The sequence below is a fragment of the Callorhinus ursinus genome, unplaced genomic scaffold (genome assembly GCF_003265705.2).
Source record: "Callorhinus ursinus isolate GAN/ISIS: 27379988/994484 unplaced genomic scaffold, GSC_fseal_2.0 scaffold10, whole genome shotgun sequence".
Lineage (NCBI taxonomy): Eukaryota > Metazoa > Chordata > Mammalia > Carnivora > Otariidae > Callorhinus > Callorhinus ursinus.
In genome coordinates this window covers 8,913,151-8,922,536 of record NW_027397072.1, presented here as the reverse complement: position 1 = coordinate 8,922,536, position 9,386 = coordinate 8,913,151, and positions in this window count along the sequence as shown.

The window sequence follows — 9,386 nt, the reverse complement described above, 5'->3', positions numbered from 1 at the left end:
TTCTCCCTCTGACCCTCTTCCCTCTCGTGCTCTCTGTCTCTCATTCTAATAAATACATAAAATCTTTAAAAAAAAAAAAAGAAAAAAGAAACAAAGGTGACCTACGTGATTTGAGGTTCTAGATTTCCTTGGGCTCATGCCGTAGCTACCAGAACATGTGTTACCTTTTGGATGACTCTTCAGAAGTTGGGGCAGATATTAGCAGATTGGTACAGCCATACCATCCAAGTTCCTTTCTTCTTCCACTGACAGTTCTTCCCATGACCAGTCCTCACAGGTATGAACCCACGCAGCATCAGGACCCTAGGTGAAAAGAAGCAACTGGGCTAAATCACTAGGGCTGGTTTCTGGGTTTGGCTTTCTAATTCACAAATATAGCTATTTTTTAAAAAAGATTTTATTTATTTATTTGAGAGAGAAAGAGAGGGAAAGCACAGAGGGAGAGGGTTAGAGGGAGAAGCAGACTCCCCACTGAGTGGAGAGCCGTATGTGGGGCTCAGTCCCAGGACACTGGGATCATGACCGGAGCCAAAGGCAGCCGCTTAACCGACTGAGCCACACAGGCGCCCCACAAATAAGACTATTTTAGCTGAGCGGTGAGCCCCTGAAACTCTAGTTAGAAGTGTATTATATGGGGGCGCCTGGGTGGCTCAGTTGTTAAGCATCTGCCTTCGGCTCAGGTCATGATCCCAGGGTCCTGGGACCGAGCCCCGCATCGGGCTCCCTGCTCGGTGGGAAGCCTGCTTCTCCCTCTCCCACTCCTCCTGCTTGGGTTCCCTCTCTCACTGTCTCTCTGTCAAAAAATAAACAAAATCTTTTTTAAAAAAAGTGTATTATATGTCTCACTAGATAGATACATAGATATTTTATATTAAATACACACACACTTGGAGATATATAAAACAGGTATAACTGTTTCAATCTTGATTTCAAAAATCTGGAATATTTATTTTTGTATTCAATTAACGAAATTTTTTTTAAAGATTTATTTATTTAGGGGGGCAGAGGGCGAGAGAGAATCTGAAGCAGACTCCCTGCTGAGCATGAGCCTGACGCGGGACTCGATCCCAGCACCCCGAGATCATGACCCCAGTGGAAACCAAGAGGCCACTTAACCAACTGAGCCACCTGAGCACCCCATGGAACGTGATTGGAGATATTTTAAACAGACTTACCTAAAACAACCTGTCACAGCAAATTCAGAAATTATTAATGCTTTGAAATATGGCATTTTTACTTATTCACACTTCACTTTGTATCAAACAGCACTTCCAATATTTTATGAAAACATGCAATACTACTGTATTGTTTTGTAAAAGAGTTAAGGAAGTTGGGGCAGAGGGCAATGAGGGTAGAAAAGAATAAAATGGAGCCAGGGGAGAGAGGTTAGTACACAGAGTGCGTGCTGTGAAGTGGGTTTCACTTATAGCATCTCAACTTAAAAATAAAACTGTACAGCCTACTTTCCTAAAAGCGTGGCTTCTTTTTTTTTTTAAAGATTTTATTTATTTATTTGAGAGAGAGAGAATGAGAAATAGAGAGCACGAGAAGGAAGAGGGTCAGAGGGAGAAGCAGACTCCCTGCCGAGCAGGGAGCCCGATGCGGGACTCGATCCCGGGACTCCAGGATCATGACCTGAGCCGAAGGCAGTCGCCTAACCGACTGAGCCACCCAGGCGCCCAAAGCGTGGCTTCTTGATCAGGAATCTCCATCTATTCTTTTCAGCAGTGGAACTCCCTATCCTTTTTTATACTTGGTTCTTTCTACCCTGCCTGGGGAAATTTTCCACTTGATTATTGTCCGTTTCTTTTTTTTTCTTCCTAATAGGCAACCGTCCCCAACAGCCTGGGACAATGAAAAATCACTGGAACTTTTTAAAAACAAGTGATCGCAAGGAGCATTTGAGGATTCATTTGTCAGGTTAGTGGGAACTTCTGATGTGGGCCAGCTCGTGTTTCCAATCTGGGACTCGGAGCAAGCAATCAGCCGTGTAGCATTCTCATCCCGCTTGACGTCAGCACTGAGAGCCGCGGTATCTTTAGGAGCTCATAGTGTAGGGTGACGCCAGCTGGATGAGTCGTCCCCGTGGAAAACAGTTCACTTGGCATAGGTTTGTGGAGCTACAATTTGGCAGTGGTACCAGGACCTTTCTTCCAGAAATTGCTGTTAACCACCACACATGGGAGACAGATCTGAAAGGGGAAATTTAATTTTCCCACCAACTCATCCTTTGCCATGAAGATTATGTAGAATGCCCTACATAAAGTCATGACTTACAGACTGAAAACATGGATAGCGTTCTTGACATCAGTATTTTCAATGGATGAGTTGAACATGATAAAGTGAAATGTAGATACCTCTATCTATAACTACGAAATGTTTTAAATAAAACTCAAAATGTGGGGCGCCTGGCTGGCTCAGTCGGTTGAGCGGCCGACTCTTGATTTCGGCTCAGGTCATGATCTCAGGGTGCTGGGATGGAGCCCTGCTCAGTGGGGAGTTGGTTTTCCCTCTGCCTTTGCGCCTCCCCCCATCCCAGCTTGTACTCTCTTTCTCTCTCCCTCGAGAAATAAATACACAAATCTTTAAAAAAAATAAAACATGCAGTGTGCATTGTTTTCATTTTGTGCCACTGTAAAAATGAAAAGAAATCATCCAATACACTGGGCAGAATTGTGGAGGGAGAGGGACCTAAAATTCTAAAATCGATGATACTGAGTTTTTATTTTTCCTTTCAATGACTTTAAAAAAAACCAGACTTCCTATTTTAAGTTTTTTAAAAAAGATTTTATTTATTTATTTTGGAGAGAGAGAGGGAGAGCATAGGCAGGGGGTGCAGCGGAGGGAGAGGGAGAAGCAGACTCTCTGCAGAACAGGGAGCCCGATGAGGGCTCAATCCCAGGACCCCGGGCTCATGATCTGAGCCGAAGGCAGATGCTTAACCAACTGAGCCACCCAGGCGCCCCCAGACTTCCTATTTCAGAACAGTTTGTGATTTACAGCAAAAATTACACTGAAAGTACAAAGTCCCATACCCGGCCCTTCCTTCTTCTGCACAGTCACCCCTTTTAGCAGCAGCTTAGGTGAGTGCAGTATGTGTTACAGCTGATGAACCAGCAGTGATATGTCGTTATGAACTGAAGCCCTAAGTCTACACTAGGATTTACTCTCCGTGTTGTTGTGGTCTGTGAGTTGGACAAATGCCTCATGTCTTGTATCCACCGTTACAGTATCATACGAAATAGCTTCAGTGCCCTGAAAACCCTCTGTGCCACACCTGTCCATCCCTCCTCCTCCCTCCTCCCCCTCCTCCAGCAAGCACGGATCCGTTTAGTGTCTCTATAGTTTTGTCTGTCTTTTCCAGAGTGGCTTATAGTTCGAACCACATCGTATGTAGCCTTTTCAGATTGGCCTCTATAACGTAGCAATATAAGCACTAAGCTTCTATTGTGGTTAAGGGTCTTCCGTAACTTTTTGTGGCTTGATAGCTTACTTCTTTTTCTTGCTGAATAATATTCCATTGTACGGATGTATTAGTTTGTGTATCCATTCACCTACTGAAGGGCATCTTGGTTGCTCCTAAGTTTTGTTAATTATGAATAAAGCTGCTATAAATATTCATGTACAGGTTTTCATGGGGACCTAAGTTTTGATTCCTTTCGGTAAATACCAAGGAGCACGATTGCTAGATCTCACAGTAAGCCTATATTTAGCTTTGTAAGAAACCGCCAGACTGTCTTCCAAAATGGCTGCACCATTTTGCATTCCCACCAGCGACGAGTGAAAGTTCCCACTGTTCCGCGTCCTCACAGCGTTTGGTGTCATTGGCACGTGTCACAGTCTCCAAGTCTGTGGCTTGTCTTCTCTCTCTCTCTCTTAAATATTTACTTAAGTAATCTCTACACCCAGCGGGGGGCTTGAACCCACGACCCCAAAACAAGAGTTGCATGCTCTTCCACCTGAGCCAGCCAGGCGCCCCCTATCTTTTCTTCTCCCTTAACAGAGTCTTTCGCAGAGCAGAAATTTTAAATTTCAGTGAAGTCCAATTTATCAATTTTCTCTTTCATGGATCATGCTTTTGGTGTCGTATCTAAAGAGTCATCACATACCCAAGGTTATCTAGATTCTCTCCTATGTTATTTTCTAGAAGGCTTATAGTTTTGTATTTTATATTCAAGTCTATGATCTGTTTTGAGTTAATTTTTATGAAAGGTTAAGGTCCGTGTCTATATTCATTTTTTGTTTACGTGTGGGAGGCCAGCTCTTCTGGTTCTATTTGTTGAAAAGTTTGCTGAACATTTTATGATGTCAGGAAGAAACAAACAATGATTCTAGTAGTGGAATATGACCACATTGTGGGCCACTCCTAGGACAGTGACCAGTCTCCTGAAGGCCCACCTGCTCTTTTCCCTTCCCCGCTTCTCCAGTCTCATGTTTGCAGCAGCTACCCCTGAAAGAGTATATTGATCAAATATTGTCACAATGACGCTGTGTAACTAATAATGCCTCCCCCTAAAGTTTGGTGGTTGAAAATGTTAATAACTTACCTTCAAGCTCACAGGTCTCTGGAATGGTTGGACAGTCTCGTGTGGGGGACTAGGCTGAAGGAATGGTGGTTGATCCTTGGGGCAAGTAGAAACAGATCATACCTCTGAAGTCTCAGGCTGGGAACTGGTACACTGTCCCTTCTGCTCATATCCTATTGGCCAAAGCAAGTCACATGGCCAAGCCCAACGTCAGTGGGGCAGGAAAGTATATTTTTCCATAAAGATTGGGGAAAATGGTGTGAATATTTGTTGGACAGTTGTAGAGGAATCACATAGTAATTTGAACAGGCAAAGTTTAATAGAAAGAGTTATTAACTATAACAGGAGATTGAAGTTACAAAGGATTAGCTAAAAAGAAGTAAAGAAAACTCTAAAGAACACAGGCAGAGCAGACGAAAGGAGCAGCAATTACACCCAGGACCGAGATAGAGAGTTCAAGGTAGAGGCCCCAACTACTCCCAGGGCTGAGGTTCACATCCTTTTGGAGAGGCCAGGCCAGCTGTGGCTAGCTGGGTAGCACAAAAGCCACAGAAGCCTATGTCTCAAAGTGCCCTCCTCAGACCTGTCACACCAGAACCACCCAAAGGCTTGTTACAATGCAGAGTCCTAGGCACCAACTGGAACTAACTGAATTAGAATGGGGGAAAGAGGGTGGGAATCTGTAGTTTAAACTTCTACCCCAGCTAGCTTTATGTACACTAGCTTAAGATCCAGGAGGATCCTTGAGGATAGAGACCTGTTTGATTCACTGTTGTATCCTTGTCTCTCAGCCCAGTATCTGCCACTTACCAGGTGTTGCTTTATCCAGGTTGTTCCTGGATTGGTTCCTGGGTTGGTTGGTGGGTTGGTTGGTTGGGAGAGAAAATTCAAACCCAACCAGTTATAACTGGCCATAAGCCATATCCCCAGCCATATTTTAAGAGTGTTTGGTTGATGAGCATGTCCCTTCACTGTTCTTGGGAAAACCCAAAGGTAATGTATCCCCACTAGCATGGCAGATGAGATTTTCCAAAGATGGCTGCAATAGTCCCTTCCATTGTACATGCTTTCCTACAATGTGACCTTACCACCCTTCCATCAGGAGGCAGGGTTGATGCCCCCTATCCTCGACTCTGAGAAGGCTTGTGACCTGCCTGTAACCAACAGAATGTGCAAAAGTGACGATGCAAGACTTCTGAGGTTAATTTAAAAAGGCACTGCGGTATCTTCCTTGCTTTCTGGGACACTCGCTTTTGGAGCCATGAGTCTCCGTGTAAGAAGTCTCCACACTGTGAGGAAGCCCAAGTGCTTGGAAAGACCACATGAAGATCTTCCAATCGATTGCTCCAGCTGAGGTTCCACCAATGGCCAATCAACCACCAAACCCATGAGTAAAATGTCTCTAGGGCTTCTAGCCCCAGCTGCTGTGTCGCTTCCAGCCCTGAAATCTGCTCAGACTTCACCAGGGCACCGTCCCTCTGCCTTGTCTAAGCATTGGACCACAGAATCTGTGAGAGTAGTGGAACAGTCATTTCCATCTTTATTTGTTGGGGGGAGGGGGGATGGATAATTGTTTAGGTGGCAATACTAACTGCAACCAATTGCTAGGCTGTTCTGGACCCGAGTCCCCTGGCCGCCTCAACCCACACCTCCTCTGCACTGGACTGCATGAACTTTGACTTTAATCATCCCTCTACTAGCGATAACTACTGTGATCGTCTTCCCTTTTGCCAAGGATCCCCGTGAAAGAGAAAGCCAGTACGTCTAAACGTGGCCCACCGCCTAATGGTTCTATTTGAAGTGCTTTGAAAACTGAAGGGTCACGGGCCTCACTCTTTAGCAATATAAGGGAAGCTTAATAAAGCAACATGAAAAACTAAACCAAGGTCATTTAAAATTACATTCCAATCCAAAAACGAAAGCACCTAAAGAATCTACTGTGTCACAGCAATGTCGGAGAATTTGGCCAAGTAATCTGTCCAGGCCTCTTGGTTTGGAACGTTGGATGGAGTGATGGAACGAGGAAAGAGTTGAGGATTCAGAAAACCTGGATATGAGAATGAGTTCATCCCCTAACTTGTCTGCTGCTTCACCTCTCGGCCCCCCTCGGCCCCTGGCTTCCTCCATCTCTGAAACAGGATTAGGTAATGACCTTCCCAGCCCCTAGGGCTGTTCTGCTGATCCCATGAGGTGGCGAGAGGTGTGGGAGTGCTTGATAACTCCGGAAGGCAAGATACAAATGCTCGCTGTCTTTTTCCATTAAGGGCTACTTCCGAAAAAAATGAGAGATAAAACAAAATAAACTGAAAAATTCTCCAGGCAATTTAGAACAGTATCAAAAAGAGTAAAGCAAAAAACAAAACAAAGTCCTCTATGGGCATGTTCTTTCTCGATTTGCAACAATGCTCCCAGCCAACACCAGTGATATCTACGGGTCATGGTGATAAGCGGGACAGTACTGGCCACTGCCCTTCCCCCCAGATCCGGTTTACCCCCCACCCCGTATCATGCCGTGTTGCCTTGAGCAAGTTCATCCTCTGCTGCTGAAGTGTTTCCTTCCCCAGCACCCCTACTTTCGAAACAGGCAGCAGCTATGGTTCCTTCGCAAAGACACGTTTCCAGTTCCAATTCTGAAGATAAGCTGCCAGTCTTCTTTGGCTCTTACACCGCACTTTGGTCTTAAGTCCCAATGACAGCAGGCTCAGCCCTCTCCTGCTGGCCCGTGAATTTAAATGCTAATGTTCTATTTTGTACTTGCTGAGGGGAAAAGACCCTGAGAGGCCCGCCAACCCATTATTTGACGAATGAGGAAACCGAGACCCAGGGAAGGAGCAGACCCACAAGGCAATGTCACAACATCTCATGGAGTGGAGCTCCTCTTTCCATAAATACTTTCCCCGAGTTATTCCTGCGTCACACGCGTGCTCCAGACTCACAGATCCAGCTGCCTGCTCCCCGGCTCCAGATGGTGACTAATAAGTTTCTGCAACTTCACTTGTCCAAGCAGAACTCCCATTTCTACCCACCCACTCAGACTCGTTCCTCCCCCAGTCTACCCAGTCCCAGTTAATTGCCCAGTTCCCCAGGGCCAAACACCCAGGAGTCCTACTGATTTCTTTCTTTTTCTTGCTTCCTCCATCCAGTTCACCGGCAAGTCCCATGGCTCGACCCTCAAAATATATGCAGAATTTCTCTACCTCTTACCCCTTCGATGACTCCCACCGAGCCACCATCACCTCTCACTTGGGGTTCTGCAATGGCCACCCGACTAGATTCCGTCTCCAAACTCATGCTCCTTGAATCTTTTCTCCACACAGTGAAGCTTTAAAGCCACAAAGCAGATCACATCATTCCCCTCCTCAAAGAGCTCCAATGGCTGCTCATCTCATAATAAAAGCCAAACTCCCTGCCATATTCTAGAAGATCCTCCATAGAGGACCCTGCCTACTTCTTGGATCTCATCTGCTATCACTGTCTCCTTAAACTCTCTCTGTTCTAGGCACAAGGGCCTTCCTGCTGTTCCTGGAACACACAAGCTCATTTCTGCCCCAGGACACTTGCACATGCTTTTGCTCTCCTGACACCCTCTTCACCCACATGTTGGCATGGATTGTTGTCCCACCACCCAACTTTCTGATTGAACCGACCTTGACCAACTCTCTCAAAAAGTGTATACCCTACCGGTCATTCCAATCTTTTAGCCTGCTTTATTTTCCTTTATTGCGCCACCTCCCCCATGAAATCATATTATACATTTGCTCATGTGCTTGTTTATTATGTGTCTTACCCCCTGGTACTTAAGCCCCCTGAACACAGGACTTTAGTCTCTCTTGGTCTTTTCTTTTTCCAGGGTGCCTAAAACAAGATCTATCACGTATCAGTCACATATCACAATGCCTACCACGATATTTGTTGAATGAATGAATGAATAAAAAACTAACATATAACATTTGGGACAATCCAAAATTTTTTGAGAAACAATGTGTAGAATTCACACACCACGAGCATGCATGTCATTTCTTAGCACATGGTTCTTATAGAGGGAGTTTTATCTGTAATAAATCTACCAAAAGGCCATGGTGCTTACAAAGGAGAGAGAGAATAGAGTATTAAGAAATTCATGTTGTGCAAGGAACCCACTAACCGGGCCCCGGAATTCCTGTTTGGCTCTGTGTTTTCCTGTGGCATTTTATGTACTTGTAAGATCAGACCTAGGTGCTTTCCCAGAACATGCATCTCCCAGCAGAAAGGTGGGTCGATTATCAGCAACTGAAGCGTGAGACCATCTGTGAGACCCGATTTAGATTCTTTCCAGAGTCCATTTTCATGGTGGACCTCCAGGAATTTCCTGGCAAGAAGGACTCGGACCTGTAGGGGGAGCTGATGGCACGTGTCCATTCTGGAAAGCCTTGAAAAACTGAGGTCCAGAAATTTAACTATTCCTTCAAGTGGAATGAATTAAAGAGGTCACTGAATTTTAGAAACACCCAAGATGTTCTGTTCCTGCCAGAGTCTAAGAAATTGAAAGATTCTTTAGACTCAAAATGTCAAGTGGTCAGATTGGGTTCATGCAGCCCATATAGTGGAGGATTTTATCTCAACCCTGGGACCACTTCCTCTTCATGTATAGATTTGGATGTCCCCACAAAATGGCCAAGGTGGTGGCTCTAAAAGTGATGGCTAAGAATGCCCAAGAAACACACTATTGGAAATTCTGCCTGGAAAAGCCCAAAAAGCTAGCTCTCGTCATCACATGGTAACCGCTTTGGGTTTATGGAGAGAACCCCAGAACTTTGCTTCATGCAACTGGAGAGCAAAACAATGTGACCTTTCTGTTCAGAGATATAAAGTTACTGAACA